Here is a 15,401-nt window from a genome sequence, read left to right as displayed (position 1 = left end):
CATCAATGTACTGAGAGAATTAGACTAGGTGATGTCTAAGGTCATTTCCAATTCTAAATGTATGATCTCAAGCTGGAAGCTTCCAATTTTTTTTTAAAGCCAAATAGAAGTTAGCTTTGAAGAAGGCTTTGCTATGCTTCAAGACCATATTATTAAATTAGGTTGAACACATTTTCGAACCACTGAATTTCATATTTGGCAATTATCACAATATTTCCATCTGTAATACATATGTACACACACATATATACATATATATGAATGTGCACACATATATATGTGTATATCTGTGTGTGTGCATATGTGTGTATGCATGCATTTGGAGTCTGATTAAGCTTATAGTCTCCTCAGAATAATGTTTTTAAAGGCATAAAATAAAATCCATAGAACTGCAAAAAGAAACCAATTATCTTGAAAGAGTTATTAATTTAGAAAAAATTTAAGCTATAGTAGAAAGATGGCTAGAATTAGAACAAGAATACTGTATTTGCATCTTAGATCTATTATTTTCTATATGATGGGCACATCCCTTCACCTCTGTGAAGTTCTATTGAATTAATAATACTTACATTGAAATGGGTGGATATTGGGAGAGTAATTTGTGAACCACAATAGAAGTAGTAGTAGTAATAGGAGGAGGAGGAGGAGGAGGAGAAGGAGGAGGAGGGAAAGTAGTAGTAGGCGTAGTGGTGGTACTGGTGCTGGTGCTGGCAGTGGTGGTGGTGGTAGTGGCAGTGGTGGTGGGGTGGTAGTAGTATTAGTAGTAGTAATAGTAGTGGTGGTAGTGGTAGTAGTTGTTGTTTGTTGTCATCATCAGAGTCATAGTAGCTATGTTCTTATATATGAAACAGTTATACTTTTAGGCACTATCTGCAACATATTCCAGTTTTCTTCTTCCTACTATTCCCATGCATTCCAACCAATCCATGGTATCCCATCCAACCAATCCAAGAGGAAGTAGACATGCCTCTGTAGATAGTGATCGATACAGTGGATAGACACCAGATCTAGAATCAGGAAGATATGAGTTTAAATCTATTCTCCAATAGTTACTAGCTATGCAACTGTAGCAAGTTATTGAACCTCTGTTTCCTCATCTGTAAAAAAGGGATAATAATAACACCTACCTCCCAGGGTTATTGTGAGAATTAGATGAAATAATAATTGTAAAGGACTTAGTGCATTGACTGGTATATAGTACATGTGACATAAATGTTAGTTGTTATGATGACAATGATGACGATGATGATTATGATTATAACAATTAATAATAATGAGAGGAGCTATCTCTGTCACTTGTGTTTACAGGGTTGGGTCTTTAAGTGTCCAAACATATTCCTTATGCCATGATTGGGGGTGAGATTCATCCTCGAGGTGATTTTTCCTTCTTGTTACTCTCCCCCCATTAAAAATTGGTTGTCCATCCCTTTAACAGTATTTGTATAGGAAATTAAAGAATCATTGGTAATTGAAAAAGAATGAGGAGAGGGGGGTTATGAGGTTTTAGTCAACTCTACATTAAATCTTGGCTTTCAGTAATCCTTAATCTGGATGCTGAACATTGGGTAGACCCTAATTAGGACCCTGATTATTTGGTGGACCCTACTCACAAGCATATCTTTGAGCCATAACCATTTGACAAAGCTTTATTTAGGTCTTTTTTGTTGATCCTAGGTTTAGTTATCTGAAGTTGAAAATTATTTTCATAAGTGACTGCCCCCACCACATTCCTAGCCTTCTTTTTTATCAGGGAGCAACTAGGTGGCTCAGTGAATAGAAAGCTGGACCTGAAGTCAGGAAGACTCATCTCATTGAGTTTAACCCTGGGCAAATCACTTAACACAGTTGACTTCAGTTTCCTCATCTGTAAAAGGAGCTGGAAAAGGAAATGGAAAATCACTTTACTGTCATTGACAAAAGGAAAAAAGAAAACATCAAAGGGGGTCACGAAGACTCAGACATAACTGAAACAATTCAAAGACAGCAACAACAAGAAAAACCTTTCTGTCAGCTTTAACATCTTTAGTCTGTATGTTGTATTGAGATAGGTATATTTATTTCTATTAAAAGTCATTCACAGCCTGGAACTCTGGGATCCTGAAACTATAAGTCATTTTTCCCTTCTCCTGATTCCTAGATGACTGTTTAAGCCACCTTCCCATATGCAACCACACAGAATCTATAACTCAGAGCAGAAGAAATCTCTCTGATCAGTACTTAGAGTTCTTTTCTGTCTCTGTTACAAACTCAGTGTGATCTTGGAGGGTTACTTCTCTGCATCTCAGCTCCCTCCTTGGTGAAATGAGGGGTTTAGCTTTGAGTTCTAAGGTCTTTTTTAGCTCTAAAATCCCAGGAAGAACAAAACAGCAGGGAATTTCCTGCTAATACAGGAGAAAAAAGTAAGTCCTTGCTTCTGCAGATTTTTTTCCTTAATTCAAAACACATATTCTGGCTTTGAGAACTAGGTGCAACTCCCATCTGTTTAGTCAATCATGTGCCAGATGGATGTGGGAGGACCAGGAAGTGTATGACCACAGTCTTAGATAATAATAAATATTTAAATGTGTATTTGTTCTTAGTAATGGATTCAGAAGCTGACTGAACATACTTAATTAATTTCAATAATAACAATAATGTACTTGAACAGTGAATTTGTACACCATCAGAACATATTGGGATTCACCTACCTTGCCAGGATTCTTTCAGAAGAAGGCTGAACCTGAGATCTCACATTCATCTTTCATGAGAAACTCCTGTGCACCTGTCTTCATTTTGTGTGATGGTATGACATTATACATCATTTTGAATCTGAGCTTTTTACTCTTGAAGTGTTTACAGAAATTGAGTTTGCTATGATGGAAAATGGAGAAGACTTGGGTGTTAAAAGACTGGGGGTCCAGGCCCAGCTCCAAAACTTACTATGTGTCTATGGACAAGTCACTTACTTCATCCTCTGTGAACACCATTTCCTCACATGGAAAATGGAGATAACGACAATTACACTATCTACCTCACTAGGCTGTTATAAGTTTATTTTTCTCTGAAGTGTATGTAAATTGTTATCCAAATAAGTTATCATGTAAGTTCCTCCTTATGAATTCCAGAGTTATAGATCTGGAAATGATAGAAACCATACAAAACATCACTCCATTAACTGCAGCTATGCTGCTTTTTAAAGAGTCAAGAAGTTCATATCTAAAGCTTGACTAACTGCTCTCTGATTTCATTGATTTTGACTGGAGGATAATATCCATGTACTTCAAGAAGGGGTGAGAGCAGAAATTCCTTTTTGAAGGTTTCATTTAATACCTCATTTTTTTCCATTACTTGTCCCTCATTAATATGAGGTGAAATAAATTGATAAGAGTGTACTGATCAACAATGCCTTAGCCCTCCCCCAATCACACAAGCCTAACAGGAATGATGTAATTCTTTTTGCAGAAACAAGTTCAAAGTACAAAATTAATTCTCTCTTCCATTGAAGATCAAATTGATGTTATTCAGCTTATAATATAAACATAGGGTGATAGTTATAGATCTGGAGGGAACCTTAAAGGCCATCTAGCCCAACCTCCTCCCTTTACAAATGAGGAAATGGAGGTCCAGGGAGGACTTGTTCAAGATTATACAAATTATAAGTGTCTGAGGTAAGATTCAAACCCTGAAATCTTGATCCTATAGCCAATATATTTTTGCCTGAACCTCTAGTTTTAGTAAACAAATGAGCACAGAGAGGTAAAAAATCTTGCCCAGAACTGCAAATGAATGTCAGTGGTAGGAATGAACTCAGTTCTTCCTATTTCTGGTGTGGTTTCATTCATGTATATGTGTGTGTATGTTGGTGTCTGTCTAATAGTGTATTCTGACTTCATACCACTTTAATTATGTTAATTGAGGAAGAATATAACTCAAATTTATTGAGGGAGAAGGTTTTCTAAGATACTTGTGTTTATTATATATGGGTGTATATATTAAGCATATATATGCATATATATAACATAAACACATATATTAATACAAATTAATATATGCATATATTGCTATATACATGTATATGTGTATATACATATAATATTTGAAGAGAGATTTGGAAATTGAACATAAGTATTAAATATATGATACATATGTATGTGTATGTATATTATATTATATCATATGCATATTAATGTTAATATTAATATGTTACTAATATGCATATTAATGCAAATTAAAACACATACATGTGTTGCTGTATATGTGTATATATGTGTGTGTGTGTGTGTGTATGTATGAGAGTGTATTTGTGTGTGTATATATATGTATATGATATTTGGAGAGATGGATTTGGAAATGGTCTTTGTCTTCCAAAGTACACAAATAACAAAACATTGTGCAAAAATGATTGAGAATTAATGTGAATTGAGTGAGAAAACATAATTGGGGATATTATCTGTTTATCTAGTTATGCTATGAACTATAATGATGGCGTAAGTCCATTGTGTTAAAGTACATAACATAAGTTTATCAAATACATTTATTTTGTACTTTTTTAATGGGAGAATTTCTTTAAGACCTTGTTTCTGCAAAAAAGAATTACATCAGGGCGGCCAGGTAGCACAGCGAGTAAGAGCACTGGCTCCAGTGTCAGGATGACCTGGAGATCGAATCCCAGGCTCAGACACTCAGCACCACACCCAGAAATGACTGGCCGTGTAAACTTGAGCAAGTTACTTAACCCTGATTGCTTAAAAAAAAAAAAAATTACATCATTCCTTTTATGCTTATGTGGTTGGGGGAGGGGGGAATAAAGCATTGTTGATCAGTGCGCTCTTATCAATTAATTTCACCTCACATTAATGAGGGACAAGTAATGGAGAAAATGAGGTATTAAATGAAACATTCACAGAGGAATTTCTACTCTCACCCCTACCTGAAGCATGTGGATATTGTCCTCCAGTCAAAATCAATGAAATCAGAGAGCAGCTAGTCAAGATTCAGATATGAGCCTCTTGACTCTTTAAACAGCAGGATAGCATCTCTCTGGAGTTAATCGAGGTTGTAGATAGATGTAAGAGGTAGGAGTTCTGGCAAAAGAAAATGAGCTATGAAAAAAGAATTCAGTCCTTATGAGTGAATCATTCCTTGTCTGTGATGCAATGGGTTTCTCCATCTTTTCTCTGTTCATGGGGCCCTGCAGTGGAGCCTTTAGGAGAATATATCCAATAAACACTAAGCCCAATAAGTCAAGGTATGAGATAGGAGGTGCTTTGTCAAGAAAAAAAGGGAGAAAACTGCTCTGAGGAATGTGGATTCTGTGAGTGGAAAATATATCAAACCCTGACAATTATGAGTTGAATTGTGGGAAAAAAACAAATCTAGAAAATCCAGTTGAGTGATATGTCCAGTAGGGATTGAGTTAAAGAGCATGGCAGCATAAGCATGCCATGAAAAGGGAAGGCCATGAGGGGTCTTCTAGGGCCCATGTATGAATTGCCTTGAACACTTGTGTTTCCTAAACTTGTGCTTGTATTCAAAAGTTATGCCCTCTCTTACCACTGTAATTGTTTAATTATGGAAGAATATAACTCAAATTTATGAAGGAAAGGCTTTGTTACTAAGATGCTTGTGTTGCCATCTCAGTAAATATTATTATTTTGAGATATTTATGTATATAGGCTGATTATTACAGGTAAGTGTATGGGTAGAAGCCCATGAATGAAAAAAGAAATATTAAGTGCTTACTATATGGCAGTCTCAGTGCTAAGCATTAAGGATACAAAAAAAGAAAAAGCAATCAGAGTCTGCCTTCAGAGAGTTTATATTCCAATAAAAATCAACACATGTAAGAAGAAGTAGAGTTGGAAATGAGGGGAGACAGAATAAGGAAGCATATTTGGTATCATGGTTTGGAAAGATGGCCAGGATGTGACATATTTCTTTAGCAAATAAGGAGAAATCTCATTGCTCAGAGATCAATGTCTCAGGAACCAAACCCTGAGTTCTGCTGGGAGGAGATAGGGGGGTCAGAGTGCAAGAGACATGGCTTGGAAATGGTTAGGAAATGGCATAATTTACAAAGTCAGTTAAGGTAAAATCATACCTTTTAGAGGATAAGTTGTAATTTTTGGAATTCAGAATCACAGAGTACCTTAACTGGACAAAGCTAAGAACACACATCCTTGGAATATTGAATTAAGCAACTAGATATCAATGAATAACAACAGCCTCAGAGATATTTTTAGGAAGGTATTATATAACTACCTACTCAAACTTTCACTTAGCATTCTAGTGAACACTCAAATTCAAATTCCATTGGATGGAAAAGGGAGCTGTAAGTCTTCCTGCATATACCATTTCTGAGAGACAAGATGGTGTAAGTTGAAAACATTTTGCAACATAAAAAACCTTATGGAACTGACTGAAACAGTGAAGGGTTGAATGATTTGCCCCACCTCATAAAACTACTATATGCTGAGGACCAATTTAAGCCCAGGTGTTCCTGACTAAAATCAGTTCCTTCTTTACTATATCACAGCACTTCTCCAGACTTTAAACATCATGGGCACTAAATAAAAATTTGCTGAATTAAATTGACATGGAATGCCAGAACCTGTGGATTAATTTGTGTGGAGGCCCATGATAACATAGCTTTTAAGCACGGCCTCCTTTCTATCTTCCTGATTGTGTGTCTGTGTGTGTGTGTGGGGGGGTGTATTTCTGTTTTATACATAAGACAACTGAGGATAGAAAGAATAAATGATTTGTCTACACTCACCCACTGAGTTTATGGCAAAGCAAGGATTAAAACTCATAAGTCATTGTTTCTGGTGGAGTGTTTTTTTTGACATCATAATGTCTTTCTACAATGATTCAATATTAATTCAATAAAATAAGTCACATTCTTATGTCTTGATCTAACATATGCTATTGTGTGATAGGATATGTATGATACCTTCTTGATGCCAACTAATTTGATTTTTTTACATTAATAACCAATATCATAGCTAGCTAACATGAGCTAGCATTTATATAGCTTGTTAAGGTTTGCAAAATCATACAACAAATATTACCTCATTTTATTCTCACAAGAACCCTGATAAGGAGATGCTGCTATTATCTACACTTTACAGGTGAGGAAAACGAGGCTAAAAGAGGTTATATAACTTGCCCTGGTGCACACAGTTAAGTGTTTGAAATTGGTTTTGAACTTAGGTCTTCCTGACTCCAAGTCCAACATGCCATCCTCTGTGCCAAGTGCCAGACTTCCTGATAATATCTTAAGGCTTTTAAATTTTTTTCTACAAATAACCCCATAGAAAAAATGGTTCAACTATTATGCCCATTTCACAGATGAAGAAAATGACACTCCGAGAGACTAATTTATATGCTCATGATTATATACAGCTACTAAGCAGTGATGGTCTAGATTCCAAACCAGCTGTTCTGAATTTTACTCTAATAATCTATTTACTGAAACATGCTTTTATGAAGCAACCACTGAGTATAAGATTGTAATGTCGTAAAAAACAAAAAAACATCATTTTGTCATACATTACTTGCTTTTTAAGGTAGAAATTAAAATGGTAGAATTGTGTCTGATTTTTTTGAGCAACAGATGTATTTTAATGCATCATTTCAAACAAAATGAAGATAGATATGTAGCTTTAAAATAGAACCAATAACAGATCTCAACATTTCAAAATTTCTTGGTAAAAATAAGGCAGATTTGTTGTAGTTGGGTCATTTTCAATCTTTTCCAATTCTTCATGACTCCATTTGGGGTTTTCATGGCAGAGATACTGGAATGGTTTGCCATTTTTTTCTCTAGTTCTTTTTATATACAAGGAAATTGAGGCAAACAGGGTTCAGTTATTTGTCCAGTATAACATAGCTAGGATGTATCTGATTCCATATCCAAACTCAAGAAGATGAGCCTTCCTGACTCCAAGCCTGGTACTCTATCCATTCCACCACCTAGCTGCCCTTGAGGCAGAATGCATCTAGTTAAAGATTTGCTCTGAAAGTGAGATAGTGATTGAGTGTATATACACATGAGGTTCTTGTTTTAGTGTTTGGTAGTCCTCAGATTGAATCACAGAATCATGGTATATATGAACCATAAACTCATTTAGTCCAACCTCAGGTCCTAAGGAAATTTCCTAAGGAAAAAGAGACAATGACTTGCCTTGTTCAAAATCACATGGCTCTGTTGATAGAAGAATCCAGATTTTCTTACCCCAGTTCCAATGCTTTTCTTCTTATATCAAATGTTTTGAACACTTACAACCTTAAACTATTGCAAAAGTATATTGTCATAATTGTGATGTGTGACCTTGAGTAGTCACTTAACCTCTCTAAACTTCAATTTCTTTCTCTATAAATTTAACGATATTAACTAGATGGCTTCAGAGTTTCTTTTCAATAGTAGGCCTATGGTTCTATCAATCAAGCACCTACTGTATTCCAAGTACTATGACCTGGAATTAAAAACCTCTTTCCTCCTCTGAGCATTAATGGAATTGGAATAGATGTTCACTAAGGCTTCTTTCAGTTTTTTGTTTGTTTGTTTTTGTTTTGTTTTATTTTGTTTTAAGATTGAGTCTCCCTAACTCACTCAGATTGGAGGTATAGTGGCCTGATCCCAATACTTATCACAGAGTCTTTAATTAGTTCCATTTTTTCCAATCTTCCCAAGTCTATTCCTCCTTAGACTGATGACTCCATGTCCCTGGGAGCTCACCAAATTGGTGCCAGATTTAGTAGACACTGGATAAGCTTTAGCCCTACTGCAGGTCAGTATTCTTGGATTCAAGTGATCTGTCAGTCTCAGCCTCCCCAGCAGAGAGAACTACAAGGCTGGTACTACCATGCATATCATCCTTTCTAGTTCTAATAGTCCCTGATTTTGCCCAGTATATTGTCCAAAGGAAAGAGTAAGGGAATGAAGGGTACAGCATTTATTAAGTACCTACTATGTTCAAGGCATTGTGCTAACACACTTTACAAATATTCTCTCATTTGATTAGAGAACAATGACTTTCATCAATATTCCTTGTTGACATTTGCTCTTAAAAACATGGCAAGTGATTGGGATGTTAACAGCATGGGGCAACTATAGTTTTCTTTCCATTTGTCTATGTGTCATAGTCCACCCAGGTTGATAAGCTGAAATAATGCATTTACAATTTGAATGGGGTACTACAGAATAATATGAGGAAAGAACATGAGCTAAAACCAAATCTTTCTCCCTCTTCCATCACAGTCTCTTGGAGGTGACCAAACATATGTCTATCCACCCCCACAGTAACACTCAACACTGTCACAGCTGTGTTCCTTGATATGTGAGACAGCTCCAGGGTATCAAAGGGGAAAGGAGAAAAGACTCTGTTCAACCCCAATTGCCATAGCAACATCAGCCTTGGTCTTACTCTACTCTGCTTTTCCTTTCTCCCTTAATGCCATCCCCCTCATGTCAATAAGATGATATTACAGGCCTAGGAATTAGCAGAATCTAGTGCAAGCTTGGAGTCTTCTATGTACTAACTCTGTATTTTATGTAACTGACATGTCTCAGAGCTTCAGTTTCTTCCTCTGTCAATTGAGAAGATTGGACTGGGTCATATAACAATTCCAAATTTCTTTTGAGTTTATAAGTCTGTACCAGAGACTTACTTGTGTTTGCCTGTCTAGAGAACTTTGGAATTAACCAGAAGCTCAGTTCCTCATTTACTTAAGAGAGAAGAGCAGTGGCTATAGAAAGGGAGGGAGGGAGGGAGGGAGACAGGGGAAGAGAGACAGACAGACAGACAGAAAGAGACAGATACAGAGAGGAACAGAGACACAGAGAGACACAGAGACTGAAATTGGTGACAATCCCAAATCTTTTTTCTCTTCCTGTTCCTTCAACTCTCCATGTGGCAAATAGTACTTTAGTGAGGAGTAGAGGTGGGACTTTTTTTTTCCTTTTACCAAACAGTGTTATGGGAATGGGAATCTGAAGATCTTCCCTGCCTCTTGGCCCCTTGAAAGGCTTGAGAGACTCTGAGAACCTTCCCTGATTTGAAAATATACTCTGCCCCATAATAGGCTGAATGTGGTCACGTGGAACCTGTGGCAGGAGGCTTGTTTTTCAGGAATGTCCACACCATGTTGCTTTGTGATTGGGCAGTGGGTGAAGAGGGTTGTGACATTTGCTGACCCAGGAAAAGGCTATATATACCCTGATGTGAGGTTTTGCTTTGGGGCTCACTTTGGGAAGAGTTGTGTGATTTGGCCAGATGAGATTCTGGGCAGCTGTTGAACCCCACGGGTTTGAAAACCCAGATATTGGTGCTTCCCTCTCTAGTAACTGAATAGATGTGAATGTAATGGTCAGACATCTGGAAGCCTGTCTGCTGATCTGTTTCTCTGCCTGCTTATAACTTCTGCTTGTAACTTGTTTGTATTCTCTGAAGTTCAGGATACAGACGTTTTTCCCCTGAGCTAGATAAATGACATATGTTTGATTAAAGCAAGATTGTTAACCCATTTTGAGTTGCTTTCCTTTAGAAAAGCTGATCTAGGAACTTGTGCTGGCAGCCATTCTGGGTATGATAGGGTGCTTGCTGCTACAACCAGTTACTGCCGCAAATGACAGCTAAAGCACATGGCTTACCAAGGTAAGTTGGCTGGATCCTACCTAGGTTTTAGGTTGTATCTTCTATGTTTACATTATACAGAATAAAAGGAAAAAAAAACAAGGAACATCGCCATTATCCTTCTCATTAAAGGGGCAGCTACAGTCTTTCCTGAGTGGTCTTAGGAGATTTCTTCATGGCATAGGCACCCTTCCCCCACTACCACCATTACTGTTCTTGTTCCCCCACACAAACAGTATCATCATAACAAAAGCACAGTGGCAGTGGAGGCTAGAATTTCTTCAGGAATGTGCTAAGTTGTTACCCAAAAGTGGTATCAGTGATGGCAACACAGGTGTGTAGCAGCAGCTAGGACTTCTCTAAAATGGTGAAGTCTACCACAGGATCCTTCTCACTCCTACATGACCTTGACTTTCTCTCCAGAGAGACTTCTCCTTTTCTTTCCCTCCCTTTTAAGGAGAGAAGTAGGTAGGTTTCCAGTCTCCGTTCCAGGGCTCTCCAAGAAAAAAAAAATTGAGCTTACTTGTCTGTCTATAGGGCAGGAAACATACAAGCAAGTCTTTGTGCCTAATTATGTTTGGGGTTATGGAAAAGTGACATAAAGAAGGGATATCTTTCTGCCAGTATTTATACCCATTTTCTCTTGCCATCTCTTTCAATACAATTGAGAATCTATTGACTCAAGGATCAAATATTATTTCTTCTTTTTTTCACGTTGTTTAAATCTTCGTGCTATTATAATGATTATTATGTGAATTATAAAAAAGAAAAATAGAATTTAAACAATATAAAAAAAATATCAGTGGTCAAGTCCAACAACAGGTCTTAACAAGCAAGTGTTGACAGCCAAATATGTTGCATGTTGTTGTGAAATCCAGCATGCATTGGCAGGAATATGTGCATGTAATGATTTTTTTATAATATAATAGTATATGGTGACATGACACAATTTTGTGATTCAATATTGAGTCATCAAAATTTCAATGCAGGAAAAAAAGAAAAATTTGGAATGAATTATTAAATTTAAGATATGTCATTTAAAAATATCTCCTTGAAATGATGCAAATTTCCAAAAAAAAATTGAAGGGTTAAGGAAAGTGGGTTTCCAGGGGGACACTGAGTAATTTTTTTTTTAAAGGGAATGGTAGGCAGCTAGGTGGCACAATGAATAGAGTACCAGTCCTGTAGTCAGGAGGACCTGAGTTCAAACCTGGCCTCAGACACCTGACACACTTATTAGCTGTGTGACCTTGGGAAAATCATTTAACCTCAATTGCCTTGCTTCCCCCACTGCAAAGAAGACAAGACAAGACAAGAAAAAGGAGGGGTAGGCAAAAGAAGTTCGGGAACTTCTGTTCTAAGCACTATGATCCTTTAAGTGGAAGCCACTAAAGTTTGTGTGATCCTGACTGTGACTAAACAGTATGTGAATTGTTTCTTTTTGGCTTCTTGAAATATTTTATCTTTGACATGGGAGCTCTGAAATTTGACTGTAATATTCCTGGAAGATTTCATTTTGGGATCTCTTTCAGGAAGTGATTGACAAATAATCTCCATTTTCTATTTCACCCTCTGGATCTGGATATCAGGGCAGTTTTCCTTCACAATTTCTTGAAATATGATGTCTGCCTTCTTTTTTTCATGGCTTTCATGTAGCCTAATAGCTCTCAAATTATCTCTCCTCAATCAATTATCTGATAAGATATTTCACATTTTCTTCCATTTTTTTCCCATTCTTCTGACTTTGTTTTATAGTTTCTCGAAGTCTCATGGAGTCATTATAGCTTTCACCTTCCCAATTCCAGCTTTTAAAGAACTATTTTCTTTGGTGAAATTTTTGCCTCATTTGGCCAGTTCTACTTTTTAAGGATTTCTAATCTTCAATGACTTTTTGCACCTCTTCTACCATTAAGTCAATTGTATTTGTTAAGATGTTATTTTCTTCAGTATTTCTGTGCTTCTTATGACAGGCTAATTCTCTTTGCATAACTTTCTTCCATCGTTCTCATTTTTCCCCCCAATTTTTCCTCTACCACTCTTGTCTCTTTAATACTTAAAGGAATTCTTGTTGGGTTTGGGTTCAATTAGCATTTTTCTCTGAGACTTTTGTTATCTGCTTTTTTTCCCGTTATGTTCCTTTGAGTTTATGTCTTGACCTTCTCTGCCAGTTTCTTGTGGTCAAATTGCTTTTGCTGTTGGCTCATTTTTCTGGCCTATTTATTAACCTTAAACTTTATATTAAAGCTAGGCTCTGCTTACCTGGAGGTAAAGAACATTTTCCTGAGCTTCATGCTTTTTGTGCTGATATTTTCAGAGATAATTTCAGTTATCTACAAGTTTTTTGTGCTTCCAGGGTTGTGAGATCCTGTAAAATGTATGGTCACTGTGCTCCTGGTCTGCTATCTGGTCTTTACTTATGAAGGGCCTCTGGTCCCCTATAACCTTGAGCTGAGGCTAGTGCTCCTCTTTTCTTTGGTATTGTGACCAGGGTCCCTGCTCCCTTGTGATTGACCACCAGCACTCCTCTCTGTCCTGGATTCACAACTGCATAAATGCAGCAGAGTTGCCATTCAATGCCAGCTATATCCAGTACCAGCAAAGGTTCCCCTGTTATCTCTTTTTCATTAGTCTGACCCCCTTACCAGCTCTGGGCTGAGAGCTCCTGAAGGGCTGTTGTTGCAGCCATTATGTGGACTCCAAAGAAGCCTCTACTCCAGTGACATACTTCTCCTGTTGACTTCTTAAATATTCTTAGACTAGAAAATTGTTTTGCCTCTGTCACTCCAAAATTTGAATTGAGGCACTATTTTTAAATATTTTTAAAATATTTGAAGGGGAATATTGGGAGAGTACAGCCAGGTGACTGCCCATATTTTCTATCTTGGCCCCTGACTTGTCCAATTTGAAACAGGCAACAAGCATGAGAGCAAGTGTGTGCTGGTAAATAGTTAACAACTGCCTCTCCAAAAGGAAAAAAAAATCCTTCAAGTTTAATATGAATTATTAACATTTTTCCAACATTTTAAGTCTCAACCATAAACAAAACAATAAATTAAGCCCTGGTTTGCATAGGATTAATGAATTTCTGAAGTGTAATTGTTGTTATCAAAACCTTGTCATGACTTCTAGAGGCAAATGAAAGAAAACATGAGAAAATACTGAGATATAGAATCTTCCAGGAAGAAAAATCTTACTGAGGTAAATGGTGGAGAAAAGGCAGCAACTCATCTAAGTTTTCTCCCCAAACCCCTTTAAATAATGCCACAACACAAAAATCATTACATGCACATATTCCTGCCAATGCATGCTGGATTTCACAACAACATGCAACATATTTGGCCACAACACAATTCCTAAAGCAGAAAAAAAAACACAAAAGGATAAGGTGAAATAATTTTCCAGCCAAAGAGAACTTAGAGGGTTTACAGAAAAGGTGTGCTGCACCTGACAATGGAGCATAGTGCAGCTCAGGTGATGCACACCAGAGAAGACCAGGTCCCAGTAAACCAGAAGCCTAGGGAGTGACTGAATCAGCAGCAGCAGCTGCTGCTTCAAGAGCCTTCAGCTCACAGGTGGTAAGGAGGCTGAACAACTGATTAAAAGGAGATTATAGGTCTTTCTTTGCTGGCCCTGGAGGAAGGGTTCTGTTATTTTTGCCTAAACTCAGTTCTGAGTCAAAGTCCTGGGTGGCTGTCCCAGTGTGAGGAGGAGCAGTAGCACACCAGAGCTTGCAAGCACAGAGAAGCAGGAACTTCATCACAGTTGCAGGGTAGAAAATAGTGATTGAGGTTACTTACAGACCAGAGCACAGGCCAGTAGAAGAGTAAACATGCCTCTCCTTAGATAATAACACCTTGAAATAACTGAAAACTTACAGGTCCCAGGAAATATCTCTGAAAACAGCTGCACAAAAGCCCTTAAACTTGGGACAGTTCACTCTCCACCTGTGAAGCAGAGCCCCACTTTTCAAAGAGTTAAGAGTCAAAAAATAAAAAAGTGAACAAACAACAGAAGAGCATTCTGACCATAGAAAGTTACCACAAGGATAGAGAAGATCAAAACACACACTCAGAAGATAACAAAGTAAAAATTCCAACATACAAAGCCTTCAAGAAACTATGAATTGGTCTCAGGCCATAGAAGAATTCAAAAAGTATTTTGAAAATCAAGTAAGAGAGTCTGAAGAAAAATTGAGAGTGATGTAAGAAAATCATGAAAAAATGGCCAATAGTTTTGGAAAGGAGATTTAAAAAAAAGTACTGAAGAAAATCACACCTTAAACCAGAATAGGACAAATGGTTAAAAAAAAAAGAGGTCAAAAAAGTCAATGAGGAGAAGAATGCCCTGCAAAGCACAACTGGCCAAATAGAAAAAGAAGCACAAAATTGACTAAAGAACATCCTTAAAATGAAGAACTGGACAAATAGAAAAGGAGGTCCAAAAGCTCACTGAAGAAAAAAATGCCTTACAAATTAGAATGGAGCAAATGTAAGCTAATGACTTTATGAGAAATCTAGAAAAAACAAAAGAACGAAAAAAAGAGACAATGTGAAATATCTAATTGGAAAAGCAACTGACCTAGAAAAGAGATCTAGAAGAGAGAATTTAAAAATTATTGGACTACCTGACAGCCATCATAAAAAAAAGAGCCTAGATATTATCTTTCGAGAAATTATCCAGGAAAATTGCCTGATATTCTAGAACAAGAGGGTAAATTAGGAATAGAAAGAATCTACCAATTACCTACTGAAAGGGATCCCAAAATGAAAATTCCCAGTAATGGAT

Source organism: Petaurus breviceps, unplaced genomic scaffold, assembly GCF_028583685.1.
Source record: "Petaurus breviceps papuanus isolate PSGF00001 unplaced genomic scaffold, PetGlider_PUasm1.0 90644, whole genome shotgun sequence".
In the NCBI taxonomy this organism is placed as follows: domain Eukaryota; kingdom Metazoa; phylum Chordata; class Mammalia; order Diprotodontia; family Petauridae; genus Petaurus; species Petaurus breviceps.
This window is presented reverse-complemented; position numbering follows the sequence as displayed.